Source organism: Phyllostomus hastatus, unplaced genomic scaffold, assembly GCF_019186645.2.
Source record: "Phyllostomus hastatus isolate PE091 unplaced genomic scaffold, TTU_PhHast_1.1 phas_contig_58, whole genome shotgun sequence".
In the NCBI taxonomy this organism is placed as follows: domain Eukaryota; kingdom Metazoa; phylum Chordata; class Mammalia; order Chiroptera; family Phyllostomidae; genus Phyllostomus; species Phyllostomus hastatus.
The window spans coordinates 31,142,570-31,165,021 of record NW_025333916.1 but is presented as its reverse complement, the minus strand read 5'-3'; the positions used below and the strand labels follow the sequence as shown (position 1 = coordinate 31,165,021).

General features: G+C 36.8%; 1 protein-coding gene and 1 pseudogene across 3 annotated transcripts in view; both read right to left on the bottom strand.

Annotated features, from left to right (window-relative positions):
- Positions 1-22,452, bottom strand: part of PDE4D (phosphodiesterase 4D) — a 1,296,708-nt gene that overhangs the window by 970,685 nt on the left and 303,571 nt on the right. The window lies entirely within an intron of this gene.
- LOC123824900 lies at positions 13,702-14,006 on the bottom strand (annotated as a pseudogene).

The following is a 22,452-nucleotide window of genomic DNA, read 5'->3' as shown; positions in this document are numbered from 1 at the left end:
TTCTTTTTTATTGTTGTCCAGCTGTAGCTACAGTTGTCTCTATTTTCTCCCCACCATTCTCCCCTGCCCCACCCATCCCCACCTACCACCCTCCATCCTACCCCACTTTGGCTTACATTATGATTTGTTTTGGTGTTAAATTTTTGAAGAGTAACTGTGGTGGACTAAATTTTTGTATCCTCCCCAAATTCATATATTGAAGCCCGAAACCTCAATGTGATATTTGAAAGTGGGACCTTTGGGAGATAATTAGGTTTAGATGAGGTTATGAGAGGGGGTTCCCATGATGGGAATAGTGTATGTATGCATGTATGTATGTATGTATTTTTTTATTTTTTATCCTCACTTGAGGACACTTTTTTCATTGCTTTTAGAGAGAAAGGAAGAGAGAGAGAGAAGAGGGAAAACATCGATATGAGAGATAAATAGCCATCAGTTGCCTCTTATACGTGACCTGATGTGGGATCAAACTCACAAACTAGGTATGTGCCCTGTCAGGGAATTGAACCTGCAAACTTTTGGTGTATGTGAAGATGCTCCAACAAACTGAGCCACAGTGGCCAGGGCTCATTCTACATATTATTTAATCTTTCTATATCTTGTAGTAAAATTTAACCACATTTTCCTGAAAACCACTTATTTGGTTTTTTTGTTTGTTTTTATTTCTTTTGCATCTAGATCACTGGATTGGTATCAAGTTTCCTATCAGTTCTGTTGACTGTCTCTTCCTTATTTCCTAAAAAGGGACAGTTTCTGTCATCAATTATCTTTTCTTGCTTTTAGAAGTCCTATTCTGAACTGCCCACTAAAACAGACTCAGTTGATCCACATCCCAAGGAGACTACTCTGGTGACCTTTTGTTTTTTCTGATTTTGTTAAGATTGAGGTTTACTTATATTGCCTACCACATAGTCCTTGTGGTAGGGCCATGGACCCTTGTTCTGATCCTTCCACCTCCACCCTGGAAAATTTGGTGAGGTTTTCCAGAGAGTCTCACGCACTTACTGCTCCTGAAGGCATTCCCATTTGTACTTGGTTACTTTCCTCAGCTTGGTCCTCCCTGCATTACATATAGTAGGTATACTTCACAGTTTTTGAGGCCTACCTTCTGGTCCTCAAATCCTGGAAATCTTTCCTATTTTTTACGGTGGATTCAGATTGTGTGTGTGTGTGTGTGTGTGTGTGTGTGTGTGTGTGTATTCACTGAGAATCTGTGAGGGAGAAAACAAAACATGTGGGCTCAAATAGCCATTCTGAGATTTCACCTCTTATTTTACTTCAGGCATTTTTCACCTGATGTGTGTATTAATCTCATAGCTTCTACTGTAGTGTTTCTCAAATCACCTGCATCATAATCTTCCAGTGTGGTATTTATTAAAATACAGTTTCTTGCATTTTAAATCCATGTCTACTGAAATAAAATCTCAGGGGCTGGAGTTATGGTGTGAGGCAATTCCAGTATAATATACAGGGGTGGGCAAAGGTAGGTTTACAATTGTCTTAATGGAAAATAATACAATAATTAATAAGTAATAACATAAGAGTAAACTCTGTGTTTTGCATACTCCCAACTGTGAACCTACTTTTGCCCACCCCTGTATAACAAGCTTCCCCAGGAGATTCTGACATACACAGTTGGAGAGCCACAGCCCCAGAGTAGAGAGGAAAGCACTCAAGGACTGTATCTGTCCTTGTGTTCAGGAAGTAATGGTACATGGTCAACTGATTCTTCCTAAAACACTATCTGAATATCATGCCATTCCTTTAATGCAGTATGTGTGTGTGTATGTGTGTGTGTGTATTCCTTTAAAGCTATATATATATATCAGCAAGAAAATAAAATCTCATCAGTCTATCATTTCAAATAGTCCACAGTCTGACTGTAATGTACCATTCCAGCCTTATCATCAGTTCCTTGGTGACATGAATCTTATGTTCCTATGCTCTATCTGCAATTTAGAGGCTATAATTAACATCCACATGAAAACTATGATGGATGTTATCCATGTAATAGTTTCTAGTTCTGCTAAACACCAGGAAATGTCTTTAGAGTCAAGAATGCACAGAAAGCAATGAGTATATAACTGTAAACAAAACCCAAGTCTTCTGAGAACATGCTTTCTGTGTACCCAAAGCCTGTATATCTTTCCACCAGTGAATGAACTTGCTTAAACTGAGATTTAAATGAGGAACTGAAACAATCCTTATAGGGTTTAACTCTGTGAATTGCATGAAGTTTGGAAAAACAATGTCCTGTGGAGATAAATTATCTGGATTCAAATCCCAGCTTCTTCACTGACCTTGGATAAGTTATTTAATCTCTTTCCTTCAGTTTCTCCATTTGTAACATGGACAAACTAAGAACACTTACCTCATTGAGCTATCCAGGGGAATTAATGCCTTAATATAGATAAAGCACATAGGAGAGTGCCTGACATACATTGTAAGTATATGTGATATATTCATACACATACATAAATATACACATATGCATATCTATATGCAAATAGAGAAAATGCTAAACTTAATTTTGTATTTAAGATGTTTGAAATACTTGAGTATATTCAGGTGTAAATCAAAACCTGTGACTCATAAAAAGTTTGGCCTTTGGTTACACAGAGAGATTTGGGTGTCACCAATATAGAAATGGGGCCAAAACCACAGATTTTTATAAATTCACCCTGAGAGAAGGTATAGAGAGAGAGATTATGAGAAACTTTGGGATAAGAAAATATGACACATTTAAAAAATAGAATCTTTAGACAGACCCACACTTTAGTGGCTATCTTGTTTAATAGACTTGGCATTTAATTAATCATGACTAAGTATTATTTCTAGGTATAAAAGAATGACCTATAAGCACAGAACTCTTCATCTTCTTAGAGAAAATAATGTTGTTATGCATCCCAAAGTAGTGATATGTGGAGCCATTAAAATTATTTATACTTTTGTCCTGGCTGGCGTAGTTCAGTGGATTGAGTGTGGGCTGCAAACCAAAACATCATAGGTTCGATTCCCAGTCAGGGCACATGCCTGGGTTGCAGGCCACAGCCCCCAGCAACTGCACGTTGATGTTTCTCTCTCTCCTTCTTTCTCCCTCCCTTCCTTCTCTAAAAATAAATAAAAACCTAAAAAAAAACTTTAAAAAATTATTTATACTCTCACTTGTAGCTGTTCTTCAAATTGTTTCCTAATATATCCACTGCATTAGAACAATTTCGTGTTTTCAAGGCAAGTGTTAAGACAGAACTAACTGCACTTCATGAAGAGTATGAATGCACCAACAGGAAAGGTGGTGTGTCTGCATGACTCCAGGAAGGAGTTCCTGTCTACAACCTGATGGTACCTATGGAAGACATTGGCCCTGGACTCATGAAGTAAGGAGGCCCAGTCAGCAGGAGGAGCTATGTCTGCTGCACAGTACGAAGTACTAGCAATACAAAGCCTGCTCCTTAGAACAAAGGGGAAGTATGGACAATGGATGACCAATAGCACTAGATCCATGTGTCACTCAAAAGTGTTGTCCTCTTGACTCACTCTTCTACTGGAGGAAGTATGAAGAGGAAGCCCACAAGAATCTACTCTCTCATGGGCAGTCTTGTATCAAGTGGGCAGCTGGGTCTTTGAGCTCTGGCTTCGTACAGGCAGTATGTGTCTGCATTCCTGCTAGCGGGAAGCTCTACTCCCATACGGTCCCACCTGGAAGAACTAGATCTGTTATCTAATGGTTTCTTTTACTAACTTTTTCGGGATAAAGAATACAATGCATTTAAAGGGTCTGGGAAAGGCAGGAAAATGTTTGACAAGTGTTAAGGGAAAGTATTTCCAACTCATAAAATCACCTCCTCAAAAGTATCATTCAATATTCAGTGACCACTAAAAAGAAGAAACAGGCATTAGACACACAAGGAAGTTGTCCAGATTTTTCTTAGATAAATATATTCAATGACAGGAAAAATCTGGTTTTTAATTTTACTCTGAAGCCATTGTACAAGCATTTGAATTTGCAAAATAAAATTTGACCAAGGAAAATCCCTATAGCATTCCAGTTAAATTTTAAACTGTGACCATAAAAATAATGTAACATTACATTGATATCTTTAATGATTGAAAGATAAAACTAAAACATTATCATTTAATATTCCAATGCAAATGGCCAGGTTCTCAAATTTCCATCTTAATACAATGTGTTTACCAAAATCTTGAATATTGCACTGAACCATATAATCACATTATATGAGTCTGATCAACCCCGGTCTCTTAAAAACATTCTAATGTATGTAATGTCTTTATAGTCCAATTTTCTATGTGTATTTTTATTTAATTGTTTATAAAAATTTGATAGTATAATTTTTTCATATTCTTTGTGATTGTTTTAATATAATGTTTTGCCCTATCCTCAAGCTCTGAGGACTTCCTGTGATTATTTCTTGAAACCTGCAAGCCCTCAGAGCTGCCCATAAATCTTATTAACATTTTCCTAGTCCAGTTACTCCTCTACCCACAGATAGATAATTATTTCACAACTCTTCAGGTTTTCAACAGTTTCTTCCCTATTCTCAGCTCAGTTGATAACTTGATATATATTTCATTTAAAAATAACAAAATAAAAAATAATTTTCCTGTCTTCTCCACCATATTTACCAAAACAAACCCTCCCTTTATGTACCTAATCTCCTCCCTTTTCACCTGCTCAAGAATATTTCTCCAGTTATTACCCTCTCCCCTGCATCGGTAATTTTCCCTTCTCTGGATTATGCACATCAACATAGAATTCCACTGTAATGCATCCCATTTAAATCTCAACCAGCATCTATCATGTCTCTTACTTCTTTAGGAAAGAAAACTCCTCAAAAGTGTTGCCCAAACTCATGATCTTCTCCTCCTGCCTTCCCACTTGTTCTTGAATCCATTCCAAACATGCTTTTGTCTTCAGCATTCCACTGAAACTGCTCTTCTTTAGTTCACCCAAGATCTCCAAAATGCTAAATCCAAAATTCAGTTCCCAGTTGTCATTCAAATAATCATCAGCATTCAGCAATCAAGCACTCCTTCCTTTTGTGCACTGTTTTCATTTGACTGCCAAGACTTCCCTCACTCTAGGTCATCTTTCTGCCTTACCAGTTACTCCTTATCACTATCCTTTCCTGTATTATTGGCATAATTCCAACCCCAACACCATGGGCTGGCTCCTCTTATTTATCTAAGTGGTGATTTTCAACAAAAATTGTTTGTTTGTTTTTTAGAGAGATTGGAAGAGAAGGATAAAGGGAGGAAGAGAAACATTGATAAGTGAGAGATACATTAATCAATTGCCTCTTGCATGCCCCTAACTGGGGACCTGGCCTGCAACCCAGGCATGTGCTCTGACTGGCAATCAAACCAGTGACCTTTTGATTCACAGGTCAGCACTCAAACTACTGAGGTACACCAGTCAGAGCGCCACAAGAATTTTTTATACATGCAATACCTGACTATTTAGTCTGGGACACTGACCTCTATTCCCTTATATTTTGAAATTTAAAAAAAAATGACAACACAACAATAGCCATCTTGTGTGGATACCCTGTCTTGAACCATAAATATACAGGTCATATAACAGAGTTGCATCTTATTGGTCATGTTGCATAATAAAGTTGTGTCTGATTGGTTAATTCTTGGTAACAAAAATCCTTATACACAGGTATAGGCACCTGATTTTTAAAAAAGTCACTTTGGAGCCAAAAAGATAGGTTAATTACTACATTTTTTCAGTAAGTCAATAAAAACTATACCTATTTTTGTCAGATCAAAGAATATTTTTTGGTGTACCACAGAATTTTAGTAATTAATTTATGTGTGCCATGAGATAAAAAAGATTGAAAATTACTGATCCACAGCAACTCCTTAACTTTAAAATCATTACTACCCAAATTATATTTGTAAATCAGACCTGAAATCCAGGCTCATGCAACCCAATTATCTATTCAGTCTTTCCACTTGTAAGTCTGAATGCATGTACAAATTTAACATGAAAACCCTGATCTCCCTTTTCCCATCTCAGTAAATAGCAACTCTATCTATGCAACTCTATCTATCAGTGTCTCAGGCCAGGATTCATAAGGTCATCTTTGACTGCTCTCTTTTGTGCAACAGACATCAATCCAGCAACAAATCTTGTCAATTCTACAAACAAAATACATCTAGATCTTAACAGTCTTACCCCAAGTGTAGCTACCACCCTGGTCCAAGTCATCATTTTCTCCCACCTGGAATAATGTTCTGATCTTCTCTATAAATGCTACTAGTGTTCTGCCCAGATACCCTTTACTGGGTAGTGCACTCACCATCCAGACATTGTATTGACTTAAAAACATCCTGGCTGGCGTAACTCAGTGGATTGAGCATGGGCTGGGAACCAAAGTGCCCCAGGTTCGATTCCCAGCCAGGGTACATGCCTGGGTTGCAGGCCATAACCCCCAGCAACTGCACATTGTTGTTTCTCTCTCTCTCTCTCTCTCTCTCTCTCTCTATCTGCCTCCCTTCCCTCTCTAAAAATAAATAAATAAAATCTTTAAAAAAAAATCTACTAGCTTCAACCCCAGAGAAGTGTTTCAGAAGACCCAAAGGGGCCTTCTTCATTGATGCCTATGATGTTATGACTCCTTAAATTTGATGAACAGCCAGTGATCTACTAAAGTATGAATACAAAAGGCAGCCCTTATCTCAAAGTGGGACAGTTCTGCAGTACTACTATTCATACTCCAGAGCTCTCCCTCTGATCTGAATTAGGCTAAGGCTAGTCTTAGATGAAACTACATTTTTGCTTCGCTTCTATGCTTATCCTGCTGCCCTCATTTCTTAGTATGTTTTTTCTGAGAGCACACCCTTAACAAGTCACCTCCACAACAACCTTCATCTCAGACTCAGCTTCTATGAAATATAATGTAAGATACCTTTTAATGGGTCTTCTTTGCACTTTTCACTGCTATTTTCTATTCTCAATACAGAGTACAATGTGGTTCCAATAAATCTTACAGGCAGATTGCATCCCACCTCTGGACAATACCTTTAAAGGTCTTCCATCTCATTCATAGTAAAAGTAAAACCCCTACAGTGATCTATTCAGTGTTACATAAATTCTCTGACTAACCTCCTATAACTCTTTTATCTTTTTGCTCTAGCCTCACCTACATCCTTAGGGTTTTAAAATATCCCAAATATAAATATAAACACTTATATTCATATTTATGGAGAGGGTGATGCAATTGATAAATGAGTATAGAGACACACATGGTTGTATATGTAGCTATATTTACATTTATAGTTCTATCTGTATATACAGGGTCTGGCACACATAATGCCCCTTTCATTATAAAATATTTTATTAGAAAATCATAAACATGTAATTCTGTAACATAACAATGCCACACTCAAGCACCCCATATGACATTTTAGGTGAAATGTTCAAATTAAAACTATAAATTATTACACCCATATTATTTTGCTACCAACCACACTGAAGCAGGCGCTACTTCTGCCGGATCCTGTATCTATCTATCTACCTATCTATCTATCTTGTCTCTTACTTATCTTTTAGAATTTAAGCTCTGTGAAAGAAGAAGTTTTCTACCCCCACTGGTATATTCCTAGTACCTAGAAGAGTTTTTGGCACATAGTGGGAATCAAAATATGTTGAATCAAAGAACAATCTAGTTTATCCCTTCAATGCTTCCCTAATTCTACCTTTCTTAACAATGTCCAAATAAGAACTGGAATTTTATTTAGGGCAAAGACAAGTGTTAAAAATTAAATGTCAAAGACCATCCTCCTCAATAAGATGATAAGGGCTATGTTTTTTTCCTATTTTGAGCTAAAAGTGCCCTTTGATATCTCAAAGGTCCTAGACTGAAAGAAGCAACCGTTTGAGAAAGAATAACTGGGGACATAGTTTTTTTTTTTAGTTAAAGTGGCTTTTGATTATAAATTCAACTCCATTAACTTCAGAAAATTAGGTGCCCAAGCTAATAAAATATCAATCACAATCTAAATTAGAATGCTTGTTCAACATTTGACTCAAATAGTGAATTGCATCTGTCAGAGCATATAGATACCCTGGAGTCTGCTACAAAAAGGTGATGACTCATTATCCCAAATTCAGCTATCTCTGAAAAATAAAATCCAAATTTAAGCCTGAGGTCAGGAACACAAGTCATAGATGCCAAAATAATACTCTAAATCTCCAACAGAAAAGGTTTAACTTCTATTCTATAATACTCTTATTTTTCAAAACAGGCCCTAAAACTTACATCAAATTTTTATTATACAAATATTTTTTTCTGAGTATTTATTACTCCTTCTACCAAATCCTTGTTTTTCAGAAATAAGTTGTTAATAAAATGAGAATTAACTTGATATCTTCAAGGCAGTCTTAATCTATCAGTGAGAACCTTGCTTCTAAATGGCAACCTTGTTTGTCTATCTGACACAAAGTGGCAGACTTGCATGTGTTTTCATTTTTATTTATTTATTTTTTACTGTTGTTCAAGTACAGTTGTCTCCATTCCACCCACACCACTCCCCCTTGCCCCCTTGCCCACTTCCTACCCTTGACCCTACCCTCTTTGGTTTTGTCTGTGTGACCTTTATATATGCTCCTTGATGACCCTTCCCCTATTTTCTCCCATTATTGCATTTTTTTATTAGAAGTTAAACTGGGCTGCTCCACAAGGCAATTTTGTAAAGTATGTCAATAAAATAAAATATTTAAATGCCATCCATTAATACTCAATTCAGTTAAATAAATATTTATTGTAGACTTACTCTGTGCTGGGTGGTAGGTAGGGTTTGGGATACAAAATGAAGGAGCTGTTAAAAAACAGTTGTTTATGCACCAACAAGGATATTTTCCATATCCTTGCCTGCACTTGTTGTTTGCTGATTTATTAATGATGGCCATTCTGAGAGAATGGATGGCACTGGAGAATATTAGGCTACATGAAATAAGCCAGTCGGTGAAAGACAAATATCATATGATCTCACTTATAAAGGGAATCTAATGAACTAACAAGCAAAATAGAACCAGAGATATGGAAGCATGGAACAGACTAACAGCAGTCACAGGGGAGAGGGGAGGGAGATAATGGTGAGAAGAAGGGGAAAGGATTAATTGAAGGACATGTATGAATGATGCATGGACTTGAACAATGGTGTGGGGATTGACTTGTGGGAGCAGGGGGTAGGCTGGGCGGAGGAGGGCAAAGAGGAAAAAATTGGGACAAGTGTAAAGAGAACAATAATAGATAGATGATAGATAGATAGATAGATAATAAATAGGTAGATAGATGATAGATAAAATATTCTGTTGGATATACTACATACCCACACATACCATATCTGACAGTATTCCTCGAAGGCAAGTGGACATGTATAACAATAGACACACAAACACACATGCTTGTTGAACACACTTTTCCAGTTACATGCTAAGAAATATACCCTTGCAGTTCTACATGATACCTTTTACCATTTTTTCATTTTAATTAATTTATAAGCTACATAAAAGTATTATCCACAACAAAAAAAGTGTTTATTAAATATAAGGCATTGTTCTAGGTACTGTTGATGTAATGATCAGAAAATAGACACTTTTCAGTAAATAAAAGATATATTAACCATTCAATCACATACATATGATAAAAACATCTGTGCACAGTAAAAGAAAAATATGAGGTTCTGTGATAGCAGTCTGGGTTCAGGAAAGGCTCCAACAGTGAAAGGAATTTTCTAAGATGAGAAGGATGAGGAGGGCTTACTGAGTAAATAGGAGAGAGAGACAGGAACAAGTGTTCCTGGGAGAGAGGACAGGATGAGCAAAGGATCAGAGGCACAGAGTGAAAAGTCAATGTAGATGGAGCTCAGAGAGTGAGGCAGAGAATGGGTCAAACAGACAAGCCACACAGGAGTTTGCAGACAGGAGTCTGCAGACAGGGTGTGATTCTAATCACAGAGAACCTGGACAACTGCTCTGAGGAGATGTTAATAGTCTGAAGAATAAAGGGAAACCATTAACAGGTTTAAAACAAGGATGTGTGGTGAATGATAATGTTAGATTTGTATTTTGAAAAGATGGCTCTGAATTCAATGCAGAAAATGGATCAGATGGAGGGCAAGAGCAGAATGCCAGGAAATGGATGGAGGCAGCTATTAACTGTGGTTCAGGAAAGAGATAATGTCAGTTGAGACAGGCTGGTACTAGTAAAAATGAAGAGAGAAGGTAAAATTGACAGGTCTCAATGATAGAATGCTTATAGCAATTAAAGGGAGGAGAGGGAATGAAGCTAAAGAACTAGATAAACATTGGTATCCATAGTTAGTTATAAGGTCCTTAGAAGAGATACCTGGCATAGTGAGCAGGTAGAGAAGGACAATTTCAATTTTGAATATTTTGGCTAAAAAGTATGATTCAAATGGGAGATATTGAGAAGAAATAAGATATACAGGTCTAAACCACAAAGGACAAATACGGGCTGAGTATATAAATTAGTGAGTCTTTGAGAAGTGATCATCAAAATGAGAGACATGGAAAATATGGAATAAGAAAAGAAACAAGATGACCTAGAATCCAGCTTGGGATGAAATCTAAAGAGTAGTGTTGTCCAAAGGAAATAGGTACATATTATTATAATTATAATATGGATGCAACCTATTTTAAGGATTATAGAAATAAATTAATTCGGATATGGCACAATGTCATTGGACCATAGAAGGGCAGAGAGTCAGCAAAATTTGGGCCCTGTTTCCTGGGTCCACGGCTGAAACACATTTCCCAGACATGGACATGTAAGTATAAAATGAGAGGAAGCAGTACATGAGGACTGTCTGGAAAATGTTCAGCCATCGTTAATATGACAACAATGGTTTGCACAACATCGATGTGACCTGACATCCAAAGAGAGTGAACTGGAATGCGCATGCGTGAACAATGATGACTTCACTGTACTACTCAGTAAGGGCAGTAGACACCATTGAGTGAATATGTGTACTGTGTGGCTGTCACACTCAAAATGACTGAGAGTGCAGAGCAAAGAATCTGCATTAAATTTTATGTTAAACTTGAACATTCGTCCATAGAAACTATTTGGATGATTCAGAAGGCTTTAGGGGACAATGTAATGGGTGCAGTGCAAATAAAAGTGTGGCACAACTGCTTCAACGATGGCCAAGAATCTGTTGAAAGTGATCCATGCAACAAGCAGAACACTTGAGAATGTTGAATGTATACAGGCTGCAATCAACAAAGATCAGCAACTGGGAGTGCAAGAACTAGAAGCTGATCTGGGGATTTCAAAAACTACTGTGTCCAAGATTCTGATGCAGGATTCTGGCATGAAATGTGTCATGGCAAAATTCATTCCATGGCTTCTGCTACCAGAGCAGAAGAAACATCATGCTGCAGTTGAGAGGATTGTGCGAGGTCCCAAAGTGCCTACCTTGAAGGGGACTAAGGCATCATTGTCCTATGTACAATGTTTGTTATATCTTGTATCATCTTCAATAACTGTCTCTACTTTTGTAGCACATGGCTGGATACTTTATGGACAGACCTTGCCCACTACTTCTGGGCCTGCTCATAGAAAACACCTCTGGTTCCCTCATACACCTAGTGATGGGAGAAAAGGTTGAAGTTTGAGACAGAATGAAGCCATATATTCATAGGAAGTAATGCAGATGTATGAATGACCAGGTGGAAGGCAGCCTACCAACCAGAAGTATCAACTGACTTTGGACGAAAGATAAACTTCAAGTGTTTAGCCACTGGGATTTAGGGATTTACCCATATAGTAGTCAGTATTGATTATGCTAACTGATACTCTGAGGCTGACCACTTTGGAAGTTTCTCAGATGGGCAGCATCTGTCTCATGGCCCACACATTTCACCCCTGTTGATTCACTGGTGAGACTTGTTTCAATGATACAGACAGAAAGCTCAAAGTCAAGAGGCAGTGATTTTGCTACTAAGCATTTCTTTAAACCTGAATGGGTCAGAGTAATGTAAAGTCTTCCTTTATCTGGTTAACAGTATATTTTTTTAAGTAAATTATAGTTAAACTACCCTCTTAATGGAAAAGGAAAACAAAACTCCATTTTATTCCTCCCACTGACAGTTAATTAAAAAACAAATGCTGTCATCAATATTGTGTTACAGAGATTTAAAAGAAATTAAGCAAAATGTAGTCATCTCAAACTGAAAAAGAAAACTCCAGATTTTAAAATACATACTCTTTGCTTAGAAAGGCACTAAAATTTATTTAAAATATTGATGTGTGTATATATAACAACATGCAAGTGCTCATACGACAGCTTGGCGAGGATGCTGTGGAATCTCGAGGAAAAAAGCTGGGATGGATATGCTTCATCATAACTTCTTTGTTAAGTTTTTGGAAGGGGGAAGAAATGGTCAGTGGTGGCACAATGATGAGCCCTGAAGAGTTCTACAGGTGACGAACAGACAAGAAAGAGGAAATGTTGAATGCACAGGAGAAAGCATTACTAACACGATTAAGATGTTCTCTGGGTTATCAACATTTTTAAGGCTTGATTTCAGGATATAATCAGTAATTTGACAATCCTAATTTGATTCTAATCTCTCTGTTATCCAGGACCAGGTACATAATTTGTGAAACTCACCTAAGTGTGGGGCCCTATGTGAATGCTTAGGTTGCATATCTATTAAACTGAGCCTGCATGCGTAACTGTGTCTCCAAAACTAATAATAATGCAAAACAACAGACCTGATGTCAAGACTGTTCAAGTGTGAAGATTAAAAATATTTTGTTGTAGCTGTTGGAGTTTTTGTATTGATTGTGGCTATTAAAAAATGTCATCTCATAAAAACTCTGATATCATATAAGATCCTTGGTTTTCTGACTCACTTTTTAGTGTGTCATATAGATAATAAAAATGTGGCTAGAAAAAAAAAGGATCTCTAAAAATAACAATGCAATATCCTTTGCCCTAAATTTAGACTGCACAAAACAGGATGGTAGGCACTGCTGATTGAAATGTGAACTACTTGAGAGATTACCAAATATTGTCAAGCTTACAGTAGAATAGTATCCTGGTGAGAACAAAGTTACTAAAATGCCCGACAAGTTTTATTGGTCACAGACATCCACCCTGGTACAATGTGAGGGGCGATGACACAAATGTGAGAACCCCAGAAGGTGGGGAGCGTTGGAGGCCATCACGGAGGCTAGCTGCAGCAGACCGTTTCTTGAGACGCCCATTTTCTACAACGTGGGCAATGGGGAGGCTGTGCAGACCAGGGGGATATAGGAAAGTGGTGTGTCTGCCACTCAGTTTTGATGTGAGCCATATTCTGCTCTAAAAAATAATTATCTACTTTTGAAAGAAGTTATTTATTACTTTTTTGCTAATGTATTATATTTCAGAAAAATTTACATGTTTGATTTTTTAACACTTAAAAGTGTTTACTTTAATAAAGTATAAATTATATAAACAACTAGGTAAGCTTGTGGAGAAGCTAAGAGATATAAATGAGAAGAGCAAGTGTCCATCTAAATGTTCTATATTCCTCTTTTTTACAGAATACTTATTAAAGTTGTTTAATGTGTAATTTCTTATTTGTCATTTTAGAAGTCCCTTATTGTTAAGTTCCTTCTTTTGTCTGATAACAAACAGCAGCCACCATGTCAGTGATTATACTGGACCCCTGTGTTGGATAAATTCAAATTTTTTGAGATATAACTTTTCTTTTATATTTCTGAGGTAATGTTTTGATTATTTCTGCAGTATCTGGTGGGTCCTGCTGCATCAGCCAAGATGGAGATTTACTCTCCTTCAAAAGTGTGACATTGCAGAAGAGTGAGATGGTAGTCCTGCTGATCTCAGAACTTCCGGCACACGGGGTTAGCCTTGTCTCTACTGTCAGGGAACCTCACTGATGGAGGATGTAGCTCGACTACCTGAGCAACCCTACTAGCAGATGCCATCTTGCTGCCCATTATGCCCATGAAAAGAAAAACCTGTTATATTTTTAATTAATTTAGACAATTCCTTCCCTCATTAGAAACTAATGGTAAATTTAACTTTAATTATCTTTTGGTGGGAAAAAAATAGATTCAGAGCATTATAAATACTAAATTACCTAGTGGGTTTAAGTAGAAATTAAAGGAAACCAGCAAACCAAGCAATTGCACTCGTTCATTCAGGCATTAGGCATTTACTTGGAACTCACTGTCAGAGAGACACTTGCTGGTGGCAAGTTAATAAAATTGTTAAGGATCTGGCTATTACAAGAGCAAGTTTTTATTCATAAGATAAATAGCATAAATATATCAAAAGCACAATTTGAATACTGAACAGTTTACTATTTGTTAGAGTTAAAACACTATTTGAGTAATTTTATCTCAAACAATAAATGCACTAACACAGATAAAGGCATTTTGAGACATAACTGTGTTTTCTAAAAGAAGTGGGAAAAGATTATATACTCTATTCCAAACCATTGTGTCTTCCATTACTTCTCTCTTCAGGCTACAGTTTGGTTTCTAGCAGATGGTAAACCAAAGAATAAAATCTTCTTATGTTTCCACGTCACAAGACATCAAAGTTCAATTTCTTTCTCTTCCATGAATTGTGTAACCTGGAGTAAGTCACTTAGCCTCTTTGGGTTCTTAGCTCCCTCATGTCTATCAAATGAAGAGGATGGATGATCTCCAATACTCTCACCTTTCCAATCTGTCCCCCAAATTATTATCGAAATAAGCTTCAATCTTGGGCTTTGAAGTCACCCAGACCTGGATTTGAGATTATATGCTGCCACTGACTCTTTCAGTAAACCTTTGGCAAATCCAAAAATCTAAATTGTTTTATCACTGAAGTAGTGATAAACTTCAGGGAATGGTTATGAAAACAAAAGAACTAATGCATAAATTGCTCCCAACACAGTGCTTGAAACTTAGTAAGCATACAAAAGATTAGCTTATATGAATTAGTGTTATAGTACAAAATTCTCGACATTAATTATCCAGCTGCTACCTAAATATTCCACTGACAGGTAGATCACTACTTTATGAGAAAGTCCTTTTCATTCTAGCACAACTCAATTACAAGTTTTTGTTATAATGAACTTAAACCTGACTCATTCTACTCTCAGAGTAAAACCCATTTAATAGCAATGGTTTTTAATCTGGAGGCCAGAAAGGATTCAGGAGGTTGATAAATTTGGATGGACAACATCACACCTATATTTTCCCCAATTTCTAATGGAAAAATACCATTTTCTTTTATTATGAATATAGTGACTAACCACAGTACTTTCTGTAACTTTGTTGCTAATGGAAATCACAGGTGTTTTCTTATCTCAAAGTTGTACACATCTCAAAATAAAGTATGGTAAATATTAGACCTGCTAGATATTGTTATTAAATACATTAATAAAGATGCATACATATCACTACACCAAAAAGTTATTTTATTATTTTGATAATTTAGTCTAATATAACTGTTTTCCTTTTCATTTACATAATTTTATTTTATTCATAGGTTTACCCAAACAAAGAGATCCTCTCTCTCTCTCTCTCTCTCTCTCTCTCTCTCTGTACTAGAGTAAGCTAAATAATTCTACTTTCTGTTTGATAGATAAAACCCCAATCATCGAAAGACAAATACCTGATTGTCTATTTTAACAGTCAAGGATGATTTTATTTAAAGTTTTTGCAATGGGGAGATGGACAATATCTGCCTCTTCTAAACATCTCTAAATAAACAGGCCCCCAGGGTGTCCCATGGAATACCAGTCTGCAAGGTTATCTAACAATAAAACTAGCTGGGTTTTTTCCTCAAAAAATGGAGAGCCAATAAGAGGGAAAGCATCAAATACCTAAAGCAGTAAGAAGAGAGAGTAGGTAGCTAGAGGAAGATGTAAAGTTAAAATTATTTTCATTCTGTATACTCTCTGTAGCCAAGATTAAAGCCACAATAGTTAAAATCAGTATAAATGCTAAGAAAATGTACTAGTATGTAAGTGCTGTAAGTAGCTGCTTCCAATCATTAGTCATCATTGTAATGTTGGCATCTACATTCACACTGTTGTCTGTAATGAATCAAATAAAATTGTGTTTGGGATAGTGAAATTGTGCCATTAAGGGCTTTTATTATTGAAAGTAGTACTTTAACTCAGTAATTCCACGTTTTGGAAATTAGCAATTTCTCCATCCTAGCACAGCTCTGCTCACTCCAGTATTTGCAGCGAGATCTTGGAAGCTCTGCCGGCTCTAGGATCAATACACTTATCCCTGAAGGGAGAAGTTGTTGTTGTTTTAACTCCAAAATGATGAGGCTGCTGTGACACACTGCTGCAGTTTCTTCATGATATTTGGCTCTCTGAGTAAGAAATACAGTTCATCACTAAGCCAAAGGGTTTCTTAAATAGACCAATTCATTCAAGATAATTGAAGCTTAGGTTTATTACATGAAGGATTAGTCACAAAATGGCAAGGCAATAGTCACTGCTATTTTTCCCAAGACATATGAAAGAAAAAACAAACCAATGATTAAGTACAATTTATAACTGAAGGCACACACTCCAAGTTCTTACTAGGAGGTATTATACTTTAATCATAGATAACTAACTTGAGTGAAATGCCTTAAATAGCAAAGCTGTTCTCGAGGGATACAACCTTGTTGGTAAGTTTAAACCTGTACAAGAATGACTGCCATTGATATCTATAAAATTTCAGTGCCCAATGTACTGCTACAGGAGATATGTAATGTCACAGAATACAGAAGGCCACAGAAGAAATAAATCAGTATAATAGCTGTGCATGCAAGTATGTGGGCAGTGAAGGGAGGAGGAAAGGAAAAATACACTATTCATTGGAAACCTATAAAGTTTTAGGTTCCCCCATGTCAGCTTTTTTCAAACTGCAAGATGTTGAGGTGTTCTAAGAATAAAATTTCCAACAATATTATTCCTTCTAAAATATATTTAATGTATTTAGGCACAGTTATATAATTATTGTCATGCAAGAATCTGCATTAAAGAAATTAAGAAAAACCCAGGAAACTGCATGATTCTTAAATGTTTAAGGTTAGAATATAAATATCTACGTTTTAGTAGTATTTACCCACTATTTGTACTAATACATATTACTTTATAATAATCTTTAGTTTTTGCTATGTAACATGCCTAATTTCAACTATTTTAATCATTTAAAATTTTTCCAATACATATTAATATGATTTAACCTATTTAATTTGTATTATTGTTTTGGCCTTATCATTGAGTTAGAATATGAATCATTTTTTATCATGTCTTCCAGCAGTTAATATATCCTAAACCTTTTTTATCCTCTTTAAGTGCATCTTATATAAACTGTTGCTGGTGTTTTACCAATATGTAATCATTTAGAAAGTATTCCATGATCAAATAAGTTGGAAAAAATGCATTTTCTGACCAAAATTTTTAATAATTTCTTCTAGTGCATGGTATATTCCAGAAAGAGAACAGAATAATGAATGGTGAGATTTTCATGGTAGAGGGGACTTGGGTTTGGTTTCTTCACTTGACTTAAAAGATGAGGCCTTAAGTCTACATGACTAGGCTCAGTTTATTTAGTAAGTTGGAATAAGGATGCCTTTCTAGTTTCCATTTCTGTGGTCTTCTCCCTTGTTCTTCACTCCCTGATGAGGGAGAAAGAGAGAGAGAGAGAAAGACAACAAGAATAAAAGAGTTGGCCTAGTAGAACCACTGCAGAATTGAAAGATTAAGTGAAATGTGCTTGCTATGCAAACAAAGTATTTAAAACAACTTGAAGCTCCATAAGTAATCAAATTTTTGGAAGAGACATTAAGGACTATAAAATATGCCCTAGAGGTCACTGCAGATCATAATAAAGAATGTGATCATCAGGACTCAGCACAGATTAGTAACAGCCTGAGCAAAAGCAAGTTAAATTTGAATAGCAGTTTAACAATTCGGTTAATTCATGGGATTGTTTAGCTGTAAGAAATAGAACCCACTCATGATAGCTTAAGTTGAAAGGAAGAATTTATTAAAAGTTTATAGGATTATTTTAAAAAACTCAAGGTTATGGAGACAGCTTCCTGAAGGATTAGAACCCAACTAGAAAGCTATCAAGGTAGCTGCATTCTGTCTCTTTTCCCCTGGAGTTCACAGTCTCTCCTCTAGTCATCCTGAGCACATCACTTTCACCCTCTTCCTTCTCTGAATACTGTCCTTCTAATCTCAAGCTCCAGTAAAGAGAGAGTAGAATCAGTGGGTCCCAAATCTAAGTTCCTCAGAGACAGAACCTGTTTTTCCATTGTAGGTGATGGGCAAGGGCAAACAATGTGGCGGAAAAAACTTTTCTCCTCTAAATAGCAACTATGAAAGTGGACCTTCTGCAATCGCATCATTGAGAAAGTCTCTAAAAAGTACTACAAGTGCAGAAAAAAGCCATTCACAAGGGAAACATTTAGCTTCTTTAGTGCAGAACATCCCTTGTGGAGAGGGCAACTACTGGTCACAGGAAAAGTTAAGAATGCACAGAAAGTAGCTTAAGGAAGAGAGTAGACAGAAGAACCCAGACTAGCCTATTAGAGAATCAATAACCTGTTCCATTCCTTAGGAAGGAAGGAGAGAAGGAGAGAGAAGAAGGAAAAACTGTTTAAATGTATCTGTCTACTGTGTATTAGGCTGTACATACATGTGATCTTATTTACTCTTCACAAGCCATCCTTTAGGTTGCTATTATTCCCATTTTACAAATAAGTAAGCAGAGACTCTGAAGGATTAAAGGACTTTTGAGATAAGTGGCACAAAGTGTTGTAATGGTATCAAAGTAGGAAAATACTGCTTTTGGCTGTGAGGTTCAGGATTTTGTAAAGCAGGTGAAACTTGAGCCTTCCATACTAGATAGGATTTGGGCATTGGCAGGAACATCAGCATGAGTGAGAGTCCTGATAGCAGGAAAAAGCATAGACATGCCTGAAGACTACTGAGCAGCTAGATCAGCTCCACAGACCTATGCATAAAGGGAAGTAGTCTGGAGATACAGGATTGGAGCCAGAACGGGGAGAGCTTGAATGCCTGGCTAATGAGTTATGATATTACCGTGGGCAGGGGAGAACTACCAAAGGTGAGCAAAGGTCTAGAGTCTATGTCTAAGAAAAATTGGAATAGACCTCCTATGACAATTACCAAGGCAAAAGATAGGAAGAGTGTAATTTCGAATAATAGCCACAAAAATGGAGAAACAGTAAAGGTGTAAAAGGAAATTGCAGCGGTAGATTCAGCAGATCTTGCATGTGATTAGATGGTCAAGAGAAGAAATGGCCAAGGATGTGATGAGCTTTGGAAATAAGACTCTCACAGTTGCTTGGAGGAACGAGAAATTGGACTTTTTTTCTCTTCTACTCTTTGGGCTTTCTGTTTAACAGGAGACTAATTCTGAAGCTGTTTCTATGCTAACAAAAATGAAGCATACTGTTTTCATAAACCTTTGTAAAATCTGCTGCATCCTCTGGCATGTTTGCAAATAACACCACAGTCTCCAGACAGTGTATATGCAACATGTTTCACATAACTAAGAGAGACATCACTAAAATAATATTCCATAACAAATTTGTAAAGGTCATTCTTTGAAAGACTATTCTAAAAATAGAAATACATTTGTTGAGAACTTAATAATTTGATATGTACACATTAGATGCACGTATATTTTCACCCCCCACCAGTTTGGGTTTATTATTCATCCTCAAGACATTGAGAAGAGTGACTGCCAACTCCAGCTACACATTAAAATCACTAAAGCATGCAGGTGCCTGAGTCCTAAACCCAGGGCTGTGGTGCAATTGACCTGGGAGCAGGGTGGGAACTGGGATTTTAGTTAGAAGTGCTCTAGGTGATTCTGATATCAAGCCAGGGTTGAGAACAACTGAAAATTAATGGGGAAAATGTTTGCTTATATTAGAGATAATTTAAAAGTTTGTCTTGCCGTCAAAATGTCTATCAGATACATTTAATATAATTGGTACATATATGTGATTCCAAATCAGTCTTATCATAACATTAAATAAGATATGAGAAAAGTTATATTAAGAAGGAGTGTTTGGTAAGCTGAGTGGTCAGAATTTGGAGAATAAATTAATATTCAAGAGAGATGTGAAATGACTTCTGAAACATTTTGGTTATCCTTCTGACTCAACAGCAACCTCTGAAATAGCACAGCAGTGAAAGTCCTCCTTGGCTCCTCCCTGGCTTCTCCACAAACACTGGGCTGCTGACTCACTGACCCCAGAAGTAGATTCTAAACCCCTCCCCTCACCAACCAAGGGCAGCTACCCTCACAGGGCACGAAAGCAAGACAAGACTTTTGTACATAATGAAATTAAATAAAACTGGGAAGGGACAGCTGGCCGTTGGCCCTGCTCCTTCATATTTGGAGGAATACTGAAAGTTCTACTTATTTTCCAATCTCTTCTCCCTCCTCTCACACACTAACGAAAGTGCCAATTACTTCCGTAGCTTAAAGCATTACCAGAAGAAATCCCATATCCAATGTGCCTGTTGCCTGGGAAGAGTAAAGCATTTCCTTCATTGCTCACTGCTGCTGACGAGAAAACTGCTACCCTTCCTGCAGCAGGCAGGGCTGTGAGGGCACAGAAGAAAGTGTGCAGTGACAGCCATGGGAATTTCCAGGAAGCACTACAATAAGGTGACCTCGGGCTCTTCTGAATTGCTCACCAATTTTCTATTAACTAGCTGTTTTCTAGCTTGACTCTGGTCATCATTCATTTTATTATTTTCCATGAAGGGCCCTCCTCCCCAATGTTCACACTTGGAATTCTATCCTTTTCTCAAATCCCAGCTCTAACACTCACCTATTTGACCACACCAACTTAAATCAATCCTCCTTTCCTCTCTCAGCTTAGGAATTAAATGTCTTTGCATTTTTCATTCTTTCTTACTAGACCTCAGCACCTCAAGAGACAGAATTTTGCCTTTGCACAAAGTATATATACACCATGTAGCACCAACTGCAAACAGGCACTCAATAAATCTGATCAATGACTCACCTGGATCAATTTAAATAGCATCAAAGACCTCAGGCACAACTGGAATTCTCCCAATCTTGAAATAACTACCATATTTTGCTGTGTATAATACACACATTTTTGCCCAAATTTTTGAGGGAAAAATAAGGATGCACATTATACATGCATAGTACCTGAAATACCTTGCATCTGTTCTTGTGTTTTGTAATTATTTGTTATGTAAAATTTCTTGTACCATAATATGTCCAAAACTAAATGTTAAAATTCTTTTATAATACAAAAAGTATCTAAATATAAGTAAATAAATAATTAAATTAAAAAATTAAAACAAAAGATTTTTTTCCCTGAAAGTTTAGGCTAAAAATGTGGGGACATTACACACAGCAAAACACGATAATAAGTTTGGGCATGAAAGTGATAGAAGGTTCAAGAGCCTCACCTGGAATAAAGACCTATATAGAAGAAGGTATTTAATTATTCCACATAAATAATGGACTCATCTCTGAAAGCAAACATGAGTATTCTCAACCAGCTTTACCTTTGGGGATCACAGCTGTTCTAGCATGACTCTTTAATAGCAGCATATGTTCTTTCTTGAAACATTATGTAAATAAGCTTGGTTTATGCAAGTCCCGGAAGTCCTTTCTTATAATTGTACCATTGAAATCACTATAATTCTTGGCTTAAAGAAGCAAATATATTTTCTGTCAGGGTGACAAGAGGGTCATCACTTATCTCTGAGCCCTGCATGTAGCACACTCAAGAACGACGTTTCCATCTCCAGGGACTAGCAAGCTGCATGTTTATTTATGAGACCTGGATACAAAGTACCCTTCCATCTTGATTGCTGGTGATCTATGGGGAGGAAACTTTAATTACCGAAGTCCTTACCAGTTCTAATTTACTTAAGGGTCATGTCTACATTGCTTCCACCGAAATCCATGGAGTTTTGGCTTAGTTAAAATTACTTTGCTTTTACTTCAAGAACTTTGTTGGACCCAAACCAACTTCATTCGTATCTGAAATAGTCAAAACATTTTGAGAGGTATATGGAGAGTTTTAGTTTCCAAGTATACTTTTAAACCTTTCCTGTCTCCCAAAGTACCTAGCGCATTGCCTTTATAGCAGTACTCAGCACAGTGAGTGAAAAACAAGTGAATGAGTGAATGGTGTTTACATTTTGCCAGCAGAAGTAATTGAAGTCAGAATTGGAAGTGTTTTGGCAGTTGGCTCAGAGAAATGGCAACATCATGGAATTTTGGGCTGAAAAATCTCATTGGAAACCCATATAAATTTCTCATAAATAAGATGTTCATTTGCCTTTTATTGTTGGGTACTTTGTGCTACATATATCTTATCTTTCAGCTAGATTATCAATTTTGGAGAAAC